Here is a 14,065-nt window from a genome sequence, read left to right on the forward strand (position 1 = left end):
ATTCTGTTGTTATATTGTTTATTTTAAAGAAATATTTGATATGATATAAGAATCATGCTAATATTCATTATTACACTTTACACTCTAATACTAACTACACTCCCGAATAATCTAATTTATGGACTGTAAAAAACTTAATCTTACTAATATTATAAATGGGAATGTTTAGATGGATGGATGGATGGATGTTTGTTTGAAGGTATCTCCGTAACGGCTCAACGTATCCTGATGAAATTTGGCATAGATGTAGAACATAGTCTTGAAGAACACATAGGTAAATCTTTAAGTTTTTTTTTTTAATTCCACGCGGACGGAATCGCGGGCGACAACTGGTATTTTTATAATAAGTACATATTTACGATGTAAATTCCCTTAAAAAGGTCTGTGTACAATAAACGTCGAAATAAATTAGTGTATCCATGTTGACTTTTTAGTTCCAGTTATCGAGGAAATTTTGAACACAAAAACTTGCACCAAACGCGGGCTGTGTAAAAAATCTCTTGACTGAGATGCAATTGTTGTTTCGGCTATATGGAGTGACGCGTATGGATAAGGCGAGGTATTTGTACGTGAAGATATTCCGGAGTGCCTCGAAAAATTATACAGGGTTGTCAATTTTTAGACAGAAAATTTTAAAACATTTTTTTGATTAATGAAGTTGCTCAGCCCTGCGGCTTTTAATTGGAAAATTCAAGTCTTATATATATAAAAGAAAGTCGTGTTAGTTACACTATTTATAACTGAAGAACGGCTGAATCGATTTGACTGAAAATTGGTGGGCAGGTAGCTTAGAACCAGGAAACGGACATAGGATAATTTTTACCCCGTTTTCTATTTTTTATTCCGCGCGGACGGAGTCGCGGGTAAAAGCTAGTTTAAAATAAAATACAAATAAGTTACAGTGTATCCTACAAGATATCGTATTTATCTAGTCAATGAAGAATATTTCTGGCCTAATTATTAACACAAAAACATATTTTATCCTTCGCAATATCTTTTTCAAAACCTTTGTTTGTTTAAAGTTGACTCTTAAAATTATATAACTAAAAGTTAAATATAGCTATTATTTCACGAAACCCTAGAGTTTGTTTGAATGTGTTAAACTCATGATAATTTTCAGTAGTTTTTATACGATCTGTTTTATTTTGTATGCCGAATGCTGCTAACGCGAAAATTATCTCATGTTACATTCATAATGTATTAATACATGATATTAAATCAATATTTTGTGTCGAAAAATTGAATTATGTAGACATACCTTTAGACTTATTTTATATCAAAAAGTCAAAAACTATATTTTCAAATTTTGTGCAGTTTGAAAGATTGTTTTTGTATTCTTTGTTATTTTTTAATCGTTATAGAGGCAAGTGAATTTTATGTGATAGTATAGACCAGCAAAGTTATCTGACCCGGTCAACATAAGTCAAACTAAATTATACCTCACTAGCGCCCCCCTGTCAATGTTATGTCACAAGATCCCTATGGTACTGTAGCTATCTTGTCATATTATTTTCTTTTATGTCTTTAATTATCTATGCCTAAGTAGGTTTTTCATATTTTCTGACAAACTAAATATAGTAGCTGCGCCTCCTTCTCCATCCAAATATTTGTTTGACTATTCACAGATATACTGCCACTCAGAATTGATTATAGATTATAGATTGGTGTCCAGTAAACAAATAGTCTATGATAAAAAAGTAAAAGTTTATTTTATTTCAAGGCGAAGGTAAAAAAATACGGCTCCTATTTTCACTGATACGTCCAACAACGAGACAACAGCGCAAGTCAATAATCATCTGATTGGCTCGAGAATACGGGAACAGATATGCCATTTCACAAACTTACAACTTTCACATAACTACAACTGTAAATCCTCAGGAATAAGGTTTATTTTAGATTGTGACAAGAAAAGTATAACGTAGTTTGACACTTTAATTGACCTTCCGATGGAACGCAAATCAATAAGGGCAGCTACACACACAGTCTGACACAGTTAATTCAGTTTTGTTTGCAGATACCCCACAGTTGTAAGTACAAGTTCTAATAAGATTGACATATGGTCGAATACATTCATAGATATTATCTCGATTTGTTTAAGTAATGCGATTACGAAGACCACTTTTTATGTAAGACAAATTAAAAAGCAAAATACTTTAAAAAAGGAAAAAAACAAAATTAAAAAAAAATCTCTTGAATATTGAGTGCACGATGTGGCCATTTAAATATTAAAATAGTAGATATTAAATTATGAAAACTACTTAAATTTCTAATATTATAAATACGACGGTTTCGATGGTTGTATGAATGGATGGATTGATGTTTTTAGAACGTATCTCCAGAACGACTGAAAGGATATCGATGAAATTTGGCATAGATCTAAAACACAGTCTGGAAGACCACATAGGATCCCAGATGATCCCGTAAATGTTCCCGTGGGACACGTTTGATTCATATATTTGCCCGATAACTCCTATCCGGTTTAACACATCTTACTTAAAAGCACAAATATGGAACATACTAGAGTAAGCCACTTTTTAATTCTGCGCAGACGAAGTGGCGGGCAAAAGCTATCTAATATAATCAGTTCCCCAAATGGAAATTGACTTAGACAACAAAACACGTTGGAATATATTAAGTTCTTTATACGTATATTATAAATAATATAAATTTATGTTGTGTCATTCGTATTCACTTTTAAGGTATACGAAGCAATAAAAAGCTTTCGGACTGGACAAGAATGATTGCGTCTTCAAATGTAAAAATTCCTTACCTAAAGTAGAAGATTAAGAAAAATGAACAAAAAGAATTTTAAATCAAATTATTAAACTTATTACGAATTATTATATATAAAAAAGTAAGTCAAACATTTACACTATTTTTCTAAGCTATCTATTTTTTGTATCAAAAATAAGTAAAAAATAAACTGATAAAGCACTAGAAAGTGATATTTGATAGAAAGGTCATAACCGTGGATTTCCATTGATGTACAAAAATTACTTTTCAAAGTCCCTTCTTAAGTTGTTATGATACTTGTAAGCAATTAGTTATCTCTATTTTTTCAAAGAAAATGAGAGGGATGACATCGTTTTTTTATGACTTTCCTGCAGTGGAAACCTAAGCTAATACGATCCAGTAACTGACAACATTGTATGCGTAGATATATAGGTTGTAAAGGTGAAAGAGGTGTGCTAGGGTCGCGAATATTCTGTAATGTTTATCAACTCCTATGGGTTATTAGCATGACTCATCATCATCTCCTTGGCCTTAACCCACTCACGTGGAGTCGGTGCTCGAAGTTTTATTTTTTGGCTCAATTTTTACGGTCGGCCGCCTGCCTGTCGCCAACCCTACTTAAAGTGTATGTATGTAATATTGAAAAAAATATATATATCTGCAACATGATGTACTTGCGTTGCTTACTACAAAAATCTAAGTTTATAATTTTTTGTCTGTTTGTCCGCAAGTCCGCGTTTGTTCCGGGATCTTAGGTATGTAATTATAAACTAAATAATTGGCATGACTGTTATACAGCTAAGTTTGATACGAATTTATATTTAAGGTTAGATTAATCTGAAATGATTAAATTAAATATTGATTGTATTCAGACTTCCTAATTGTATTTGTGACCAGTATGTACATATTGTGACTCATTGATATCACAGTCAATATAACGATGTCACTCGATTATTGGTGAGGGTGACCATTTTATTTATCTTTTATGCAAGGATCTTTAGCAAATACACACAACACGTTGTTGGAATTTGTCATCAAATATTAGTTTTTTAATAAATGTACATATAAAAAATAGTGAAAGTTATATTCCATATAGAAATAAATAATATCTTAAATTTCAATTAAAAGCATACATCTATATCTTATATTACGATTTTGTCATGTTTCTTTTGGATAAAACTGAAGTCAATTTTACAATTTTTTTACAAGTTCAATTGAGTGCAAGAATAAAAAGTATTATGTCCCAGAAAGTATTCGACCGCCTGGCGTCCTTGTTGGATCACGTTTTGTTTTCGACGATTGAATTAGTTAAGTAATCGTTTGTATCGGCCATTTTGATAAGTACGCATCCATTTTATTTTACCTCAATAATTTATTTTAATATCGAGTTATTAATTTATTTTAGTTTTCATACAAGGTAAGCTTAATATATACGTAACAGAAAATGTGCAAAAAATATTAGGTTACTTTTCAAGGCTCCTATTAAAAAATGATAGCAAAAATACAATTTATATGACATGAAGCAACTTGATCACAAGCCGGTCAGTTTGTGTTAGATACTCATCCATTACATTCAAACGTGACTTTAAAGATATATAGATAATAAAAAACAAAAGAAGGGAGAGACTTAAACTCTAAAACCTCCATCGTAAATGTCATTGATATTACAAAAAACTAAACGTATTGTAAATTGTAATAACACAATGCATAATTATTGCTATCAAAATATTGCAGGCGTTATTTTTAAAAGAATTAACTTGAGTCCAATTATAACATTTAAGAAAGTAATTTAGTTAAAGAACCGAATAAAGCCAGTCATAGTATTCATCTACGTAGAGTTCTGTGACAGAAACAGAATCCACTTCTCAAATCCCGAGCGATTTTCTGAACCAAAGGCACCCTTCGGCGACGGGTAGTTGCGAAATAGAACTTCTAATTAGGACTCGAGAGTGCGGGCGACGATTTCATTACGAATGTATGAAGCCAGCACAGGGACGTGGCTTGCAAGCACACGACCTGTACAATGCTCCTTCCTTGGCGTAAAGTGACCAGTTTAACGAGACACCCACTAGTCCTTTTGTTGCTCAATTTATTTGGGAGGCTTCCGTATGCCGAGGGTGCGAGGGAGATCATGTTACGGTGGACATCGATTCCCAGCTCTTTCCTGCAACGCACGACAAAAAGTCGAAACGTGTGGGACTGCAGACGAACCCGTTTCACCATACAAGGTCCTCGGCGACGGGCCGCTTCCCAACGCAACAGCACACATAATATTGTTAGTTGCCGACGATGGCTTTTTATGTCCGATGCATTATTCGATACTCATTTAAAATTCTAACATGCGCTTATAAAGAGAGTTCGCCATTTTCATGCGGTCCCCTGCTGTCGGCGGTCGTCTTTACCCGACTGCGAGCGCATCGAATAAAGCGTATTTGTATTAAATACGGACGGTTTGGTGTGTTTTATTGCTTAAATTTATTACGCAAATTCGCTTGAGCCCGCCCGCGTAGGTTTTGGCGCCCACGCGTCAAAAATCGCGGGGGCGAATACGGAGGCTTCGCGCTCAAACGTGCGCGCGCGCCGACTGACACACACGTTTCGATAAAAAGTACTTTTTTTTTAAATAAGCAAAATACAAAAAGAAATTCGGAACGGTATTTAAAACCAGTTATAAAAGTGCTTCAGTGTTGCCAGTGACACGAATTTCGAGGTGTCAGTTTTCGAATATCGAATAACACATTATACGGATGTTTTGTGTTTTATGAATGGAATGGGATAGGAAGTGACGTGATGCATAGTGCTGCGCCCGCGCCGGCCCGGTGGGCACTTCTTTGTCGACAATGAGCGGTCGTTAGAGCGGAAAGGTGAGTGTAAAGAACGATTCATTTTGTTTAGACTGCGTTGAATTACATTCATTCACGGCTTTATCGCGGCTGACAATGTGTTCAAACTCTGCCTTCACTGTTTATGTTTGGCGTTTATTAATCAAAACAAATAAAATATATCAGTTTAACATAAATAAACAGTTCTTGATTTTTGACTTATTAAACGCAATTGTAAAACATAATTATGTTTACATTTTAAAAGTTACTTTTACACAATATCATTGAATACACCTTAATATTATCATTTAACACCAACCAATAACAGAAACCATTTTATCTCCTTTACAACCTTAAATTAGATTTACAAATTTGAAAATCGAATCTAGCACCGCGGCGGTTATCATGAGTGCTAAGCTTATAAACAGAGTCAGATTGAATTGATAGCTCTAAATATTCGCAATGACTATAAAATTATGTAGATAAGTTCCAAGAAAGTTTGCAGTAAGGTAGAAGACACAATGATGTTTAAAGAAGAGAGAAAAGTCCTTTCAGAACCTAAGCTAAAGTAAAGGATTACGCTAGTTTGATATTTCAAATGTATCTATATATATAAAAGAAAGTCGTGTTAGTTACACTATTTATAACTCAAGATCGGTCGAACTGATTTAGCTGAAAATTGATGATGAAATGGTAGCTTAGAACTAGGAGACGGACATAGGAACTTTTTTTATATTGTGTTCATTTCTTTTAATCCGCGGTTTGTAATAATATCCTACTTGTGTTACTAATACCATATTCTTCGACATTAAATTAAGTATTGATTTCCGTAGTAAAGGACGAAGCGAACTAAGCAAATTGAGGTGAGGAGAATGTGAATTGCTAATGGGTTCTTGCACTGTTTACATAACAATATTATCAACGTTTGCAACCTTTTACGTTACCCGTAGAAATATTCAAAAGCCACACATCACTACAAAATAATAAGGACATCAATTGATTTACTCAAATGTGTGCATAGGTGTGCATGAATTACCAATTGAAAAAAGGAAATTAAATATCATGGCATATTAAAAAAGCTAACGATAACATATTTCAAAAATAAAGACAACAATTTCTTTTTATATTTAAAATAAGATTTAATTGATTTTAATAAATTAATTAAAATAAATATCAAATTGATTCTGTCAAATTTTGTGACAACCTTGCAAGGTAGTGTTTTTTTTTAAGGTATATTAAAACGTAGTTAGTGATCAATTTCGTATGTTCAGACACAATTAAATGTGAAAAATGGATTTATTAAAGCAGATACTTGCAATTCATCTATTCCCGGGACAGTTTTTTTGCTTCAAATAGTGTCTTCGACTGCATTTGCCGCGAAATGTGAGGATCATTATGTAAGTAAATTATTTTAACATTGTGATTATGAAGTTTAAACTGTAGGATTATTGGTTTTATTAATATAGTTTTTAGGTTATATATTTTTGAATAAATCAATTTAGTTACATTTTAAAATTTAGTATATAATTGTGTGTCGGTAGGTATTGTTTAATTTTATATTGTGATTTTTCGCTTTTTCAATGTGTTAAAACCAAAGCAATGAGATTACACCTCAAAAATCTTACTAATATTATAAATGTAAAAGTTTAGGCGGATGGATCGATGGATGTTTGTTTGAAGGTATCTCCAAAACGGCTCAACGGATCTGGATGAAATTTGGCATGGATATAGAACATAGTCTGAAAGAACATATAGGCTAGTAATTAAGTTTTTTTTTATTCTGCACGGACAGAGTCGCGGCCGACGGCTAGTTCGATCCATAAATGGTAATAGTTGTACTTTCAAATTATTTAAAAAAATAATCTTTATCTCCCAAAAGTACGTAATCTTTTCTTTTTTCAATTCTACAAAATGAACTTGGTTCGAATAAAATATAGTTAGTTTAAAAAACATTTTTTCCTACTTTGCAGTTTAGAAATAACTTAACTATCATATATAAAGGCGTAACTGAACAAATATGCTATTTAAATTACTTACATATAAAACATGTGAATGTTTGTGCGTGGGTATAATGCGCCTCGAGCGATACATTACGAAACTGTGCCCGGTTTCTTTAGCGTTTCTTACTTCGACTGCAGTGACACAAGTATTGTTGTCTCTGTTTTGTCAAGGAAAATGAAAGGGATGGCAATATGTATCAATACAAGTCCCACGGCAGTAGAAATCTGAGCTGATAGTATGACACTTTTAATAGTTCTGTTATCTTTGCCATATTTATTTTTATTAGGTCCTTACATATGAAATTGGCGTTTTTCGTACTGGGCACTTTAATCACGAATTTCTCCTCTTTGGTAAGGAATTTCAAATTCAAATTTGTACAGCTATAGACTCATGTATTTGTGGTCCGATGGCCGTCATTCATTTGTTTTTTTTCTTCTGTTTTTTTCTGTTTGCGTCACTCATTTTACAAAATGGAAAACTTAAAATATCGCATTATTTACGAGTACGAGTTCCGCCGTGGCACTAGTGCTGCGGAAACGACTCGAAGGGTGAATGATGTGTATGGCGGTCGTGTTGCAAAAGAAAACACAGTTCGTTTTTGGTGCCAACGTTTTCGTTCTGGAAATTTCGATCTGCAGAACAAGCCCCGTGGACGGCCTGAGACTCAAGTTGATAATGAAGAGTTGAAGGCTATTGTGGAAGCGGATCCATCGCAAACCACGTCCGAGTTAGCTGCAGGCTGCGATGTTAGTGATAAAACTGTTTTAATTCACTTGAAGCAAATTGGGAAGATTAAAAAGCTTGAAAGGTGGGTACCTCACGAATTGACTGAAGCAAACCGGCAAACGCGCGTCGACTGTTGCGTTACATTACTAAACCGGCACAATAATGAAGGTATTTTAAACCGAATGATTACCTGTGATGAAAAATGGGTTCTTTACGATAATCGGAAGCGCTCAGCGCAATGGTTGGATCCTGGCAAGCCAGCCAAATCCTGCCCCAAGCGAAAATTAACCCCAAAAAAGTTACTTGTAAGCGTTTGGTGGACTAGTGCCGGTATTGTTCATTACAGTTTTCTCAAATCTGGCCAGACTATTACGGCTGATGTCTATTGTCAGCAATTACAAACCATGATGGAAAAGCTAGCGGCTAAACAACCTAGGCTGGTCAATCGCTCCACGCCACTGCTGCTTCACGACAACGCTAGACCACACACTGCGCAACAGACGGCTACTAAATTAGAAGAGCTTCAATTGGAAAGTCTAAGATATCCTCCGTACTCCCCGGACCTTGCTCCAACAGATTACCATTTTTTTCGAAATTTGGATAACTTCTTGCAAGGGAAAAAATTCAACTCCGATGGGGTAGTCCAAATCGCCTCCAAAGATTTTATTGATTCCCGTCCGACTGGTTTTTTTAGTAAAGGGATCAATGAACTACCTATGAGATGGCAAAAGTGCATAGAAAATAATGGTTCATACTTTGATTAATTAAATATATTATATTAAAAAATATTCGACTTTTTGTTCCTCCCATACAAAACGCCAATTTCATATGTAAGGACCTAATATTTTATACGCTTTTAATATTAATTTGATTGAATCATTCTTAAGATAAGGCATCTTAAAAAGTTAGGTTAGAAATATTTATTCATCATATAATATGCAAAAATGTAATTATGAAAGGAAGAAAGGAAGGTTTTTGGATTTAATTGGAATTAATAGATAAGAAAGTTTCGGTATTCTATCTTTACTAGTCAATATTCTCATTTTGAATCATCATGCTTTGACCTAAACTATCCAGATTTTTACTTTTCGTATTTACGAATAAAATTTCGTTCATAAAATCATTGTGACAAAATTAGTTTATATTTTTTCCATTAAATATTTGATCACGATTTTTATTCATATACCTGTTAATTATTTTTTACTTTATTCAGATCTAAATAATCTACTTAAATATTTGATCAAAAATGTGTTGCAGTAATTAATCAGCTATATAAAGATTTGTTTATTTCCTAACAAGGAACATTGATAAATTAATAACGTACATAATTATATAATGTGTTAATATTCAATATGGAAGATATTACAGCATAACTCGTGTTGATAGCTTTAATCTGAAACTAATATATTACGGGCTGCGGATTCCTGAGCACGTATTAAATTAGTGTCGCCATCTATTGAATTTGTTCCATACTACAATAGAATATGTTACTCTTGCTTTAAATACTTATAAACTAGCTTTTACCCGCGACTCTGTCCGCGCGGAATAAAAAAAAAAAAGAAAAGAAAACGGGGTAAAAATTATCCTATGTCCTATTCCTGGTTCTAAGCTACCTGCCCACCAATTTTCAGTCAAATCGATTCAGCCGTTCTTGAGTTATAAATGGTGTAACTAACACAACTTTCTTTTATATATATAGACTAGCTTTTTCCCGCGACTCCGTCCGCGCGAAATAAAAAAAAATAATAGAAAACGGGGTAAAAATTATCCTATGTCCTATTCCTGGTTCTAAGCTACCTGCCCACCAATTTTCAGTCAAATCGATTCAGCCGTTCTTGAGTTATAAATGGTGTAACTAACACAACTTTCTTTTATATATATAGATGTCGATCTATTATTGACCGTCAATAGACTAATGATTTAGATTCTAAACCCAAAACTATTTGTTCTCGTAGACCAAAATTCAAAATTCGAATTCTAGTTTTGCTAGACTTACTGCTGTTACATTTCTTCTTCAACTTGTGAATCTTTAATTTTATTTTCCGCCATCGCATAACGCTCCAGGTTTACCATTCTAGACAACATTGGGAATTACTCTAAACGATGGTCATACCTTAAATACCGATTTTCAGTTCATTCGATACGTATTTTCTCCATAGCGTCATCTATTGCCATGCCAGGCATTAATGTCCTTTTTATGATAATGAGTAGCTGTTACCCGCGTCTCCATCCGCGCGGAATTAAAAGAAAATCTTAATTAGTAGCTTATGTGTTCCTCCAGACTATGTTCTATATCCATGCCAAATTTCCTCCAGATCCGTTAAGGCGTTACATTTATAATATTAGTAAGATAGACTGTCAGATATTATTTTAGAAGTTACATTAAATTCAACAGAGAATTTAAGTGACAAACATTTTCCATTAGACGCGGTAAAGTTTTCGTTTAATTATAACATGTTATTATAGATCATGCCGCAACCTGTATGTCATAACTTTACAATATTAATGCAAAACCATCTAAGCAATAAGGGTTTGTTCGTAGGATCACAATCCTATACAAATAACATTATAATTACAGTGACGAAAAATCTGTACAAAACTTTATCTCTTGTTTTTTTTTTTTCAAAGAAAATAATGACCCATGATTGCTTATCTCTGCCTAATCCTCTAGGTGTTGGACATGATTTATATAGGCTTTCATAATTTTTCTTGAGCCCATACAACAAGCCGAACATTTTAAAAGTCCAATGATGAGGTATTTTCCATTGCATTCATATAGAATTTGTTATTCAGTCAGAAGTCGCCCACACATTATACTACCAAATTAGCGTTGACATAATACAGATCACTGCAACACAAAGATCTCGAAACATCGGAAACAAGTTACGTTTTATTTCTATGTACAATAACAGTATTCCCCTAATTTTTTGTATGTCCCTTCGTAGACTATACAAAGTTAAAGCAATTAAAAAAATTATGTGATCAACGAAACATAATATGCGTTACGTTATTAACGATAAAAATAACTGCTAAATATAAGTTATTTTTATAAAGAGCACAATTTATCTGTGGCCTCTGGTGTTTGAAATGTTTCTTAACATGAATAATAGATAACAATAGATTGTAGGGTGTTGGGAGACGGTTTGTATATTGAGTATTGTATTTGGCGTCACGCCGAGTAACACCGCGGGCCCATTACGTTGGCGGCGCCTAAATGACTACAATCCGATTTGGAAGCTGTCCGTAGGATGCTGTATTTTAAACATCTCATGTTATAAACCACGTGACTGTGTTGTTTATTTTATCAGGCGATGTAATGTTATGCAGATTAGTTTCAAGTGAATATTTTATATTTAAAGCGATAGTTCATATAATAAATGCTTAGCAATTCTTAGATAAACACACTGTAGTATGTTTTAGTTTTTATTTTAGTTAAAAACAACAACATATTATCAGGCTCTAAATGTATCAGTAAAGTTAATGAGAAAAACATATCTTACTAGTATTATAAATGCGAATGTTTGGATGGATGTTTGGTACAAGGTACCTACAGAACAGTTCAACGGATCTCTATGAAATTTGACGTAGATGCAGAACATAGTCTGGAAGAACACGTAGGCTACTTGTAAAGTATTTTTTTTAATCCCGCGCGAATGGGTCACGGGCAACAGCTAGTATTGTTATAATTAAATAGGGTTTGGCTCGTAATTTTAATTTATAACTTTAAATTTCAATGAATTTACGATTCAACATTGAAAAACGAAATGAATACATATATAGAAAGGGTATACTCGTATATAATTTCACAAAAAATAATCGGGCATTTCATATTATTTTATGTTGCAGGAGCTATAATGCAAAATAATCAACGTGATTATCCGCGAAAGCTTTTAAGCGTCGAAACCATTATTCCGTAGTTACCCACACATACACATAATAATGCACGTTAACCAAACAAGACCGCTATTAACAACATCGTAAACAATAATTTAGCGTTTATCGCGTTCACACGGCATGCGTCCAATCAGTTCCGCACACGAGTCCCGCGAAAATATTATAATAGCGAATAACAGTGAACCGTTATTTAGGTCGCCTCACTATTGTTTAAGGTAAGTGATGCACTCCTAACATTTTTTTATACCATAAGGTGACAAACTAGCAAGCGGCCAACTGAATTCACGCGAAACAGCAAAGCGAACGCTGCCCATAGACATCCGCAATTGCAGATGTGTTTTCTACCTTTAATCAACGGAGAAGGGGACTCACAGAAAGAAGATATTTCCTCTTCCTATACGCCTCTTCCTCCACCAATCCTATTCCCCTTCCCATAATTTCAACATGGACTGAAATTAGGCCTCCCGACACGAATACACATCAGGCGAAACGCAGAGTTGTTACCACTTCACGCCTTTTTCTGTGTGGTTATAGTATATCACCGGACGATTCGGCCCATTCGTGCATCTAATATTGTTGTTGCGGGATCTACAAGTCTACCACTGTTAAAACCTATTTGTTTGTTGTATTTTTTCCAAGGTATAGAGTGAATTAGTAGCTTTTAATTGTAAATACAAAGTTTAATGGTGCAAAAAGATTTAATTACTTAGGTTAAGTTTATAAACCGACAAAGTTATATGACTCGGTGGTCATCAGTCAAAAATAAGATAGCTCACAGCGCCCCCCCTTTTGATGTCAAAAAGAGGTCTCTTACAAGCCGAGATAAACTTGTAACACTATAAGTTTGATGCTTTTGTCAACGCTCTTGTCTGTTAGGTTTTGAATCTAAATGTTCCTTTGTAAATAACATCAAGTTTGTAGCTTAATGTTTATTAATAAAATAATAGATATTACTCTGAAATCGAAAGATAATCAGTGTTTTTAGAGGTTAACGAACTCTGTGTTATGTTTGTTCTCGTATTCGAGTCTGAGGCCGCGGGCTGTATTCGCGGGGCTCTTTGTGATAGAAGCAACCGTTCGCTGTGTTTACGCAAATTAAAATCACATTTCTAATTGACTTTGTACCCCGAATTCAAAGTCTTCACTTGTATATTTAATAATTTAGCTTCATTTTCATACTGGTAACTTGCCTCAGCTTCACTTTTGTAGATTAATGACTAAATGAAACATAACTTTATAACGATGTTTACTAGGCTTTCGAAGAAAGTAGTTATAAGTTAACAAAACAATGCTTTTCCATCTTTATTTATATTGGTGTGCACATATTATGTATTGTCTTGAAATTCATGTTCGAATATTAATATTAGTACCTAAGAGCATATTTTATTTTATAAGTCTACATCAGAAATCTAAAATCTAACTTTTGCTAAATATTAACTGACACTAAGTCATTTTTAAGAAATAAGCATGTGTAAGGTTCCAGAAAAATATCATATTGATTCATAATATAGTTTGCTGGAAAAACCACGAAGGTGCTTTGCAGTTCGATACTTTGTAAATTTCTTAACAAATTTATTCCAACGAGTATGTGTACTTTTTGTGAAGGTTCTTTTTCTCATACATAATATAGCGTTTTGTACTCGACAACACTTATATGAATTTACCTACTATCTTACTTCTTACTAATATTATACATAAATGCGAATGTTTAGATGGATGGATGGATGGATCGGCTCTCCGAAACGACGTAGTCTGGAAGAACACGTAGGCTACTAATCAAGTTGTTTTTTAATTCCGCGCGGACGGAGTCGAGGGCGTCAGTTAGTTTCATATATAAATAGTCAATCTGTTTGACAATTATGCGTTTTTAAACTACTTTAACTAGATTG

General features: G+C 33.7%; 1 protein-coding gene across 1 annotated transcript in view; it reads left to right on the top strand.

The window, feature by feature from the left end:
* Positions 1-5,030: 5,030 nt before the first annotated feature.
* The window catches only part of LOC106711010 (leucine-rich repeat-containing protein 15), a 71,481-nt gene continuing 62,446 nt past the window's right edge, over positions 5,031-14,065 (top strand). Inside the window, exon 1 of the mRNA XM_045684201.1 lies at positions 5,031-5,597. The gene's annotated coding sequence lies outside the window, so the exon portion shown is untranslated. The remainder of the gene's footprint in view (positions 5,598-14,065) is intronic.

Source organism: Papilio machaon, chromosome 25, assembly GCF_912999745.1.
Source record: "Papilio machaon chromosome 25, ilPapMach1.1, whole genome shotgun sequence".
Classification (NCBI taxonomy): Eukaryota; Metazoa; Arthropoda; class Insecta; order Lepidoptera; family Papilionidae; genus Papilio; species Papilio machaon.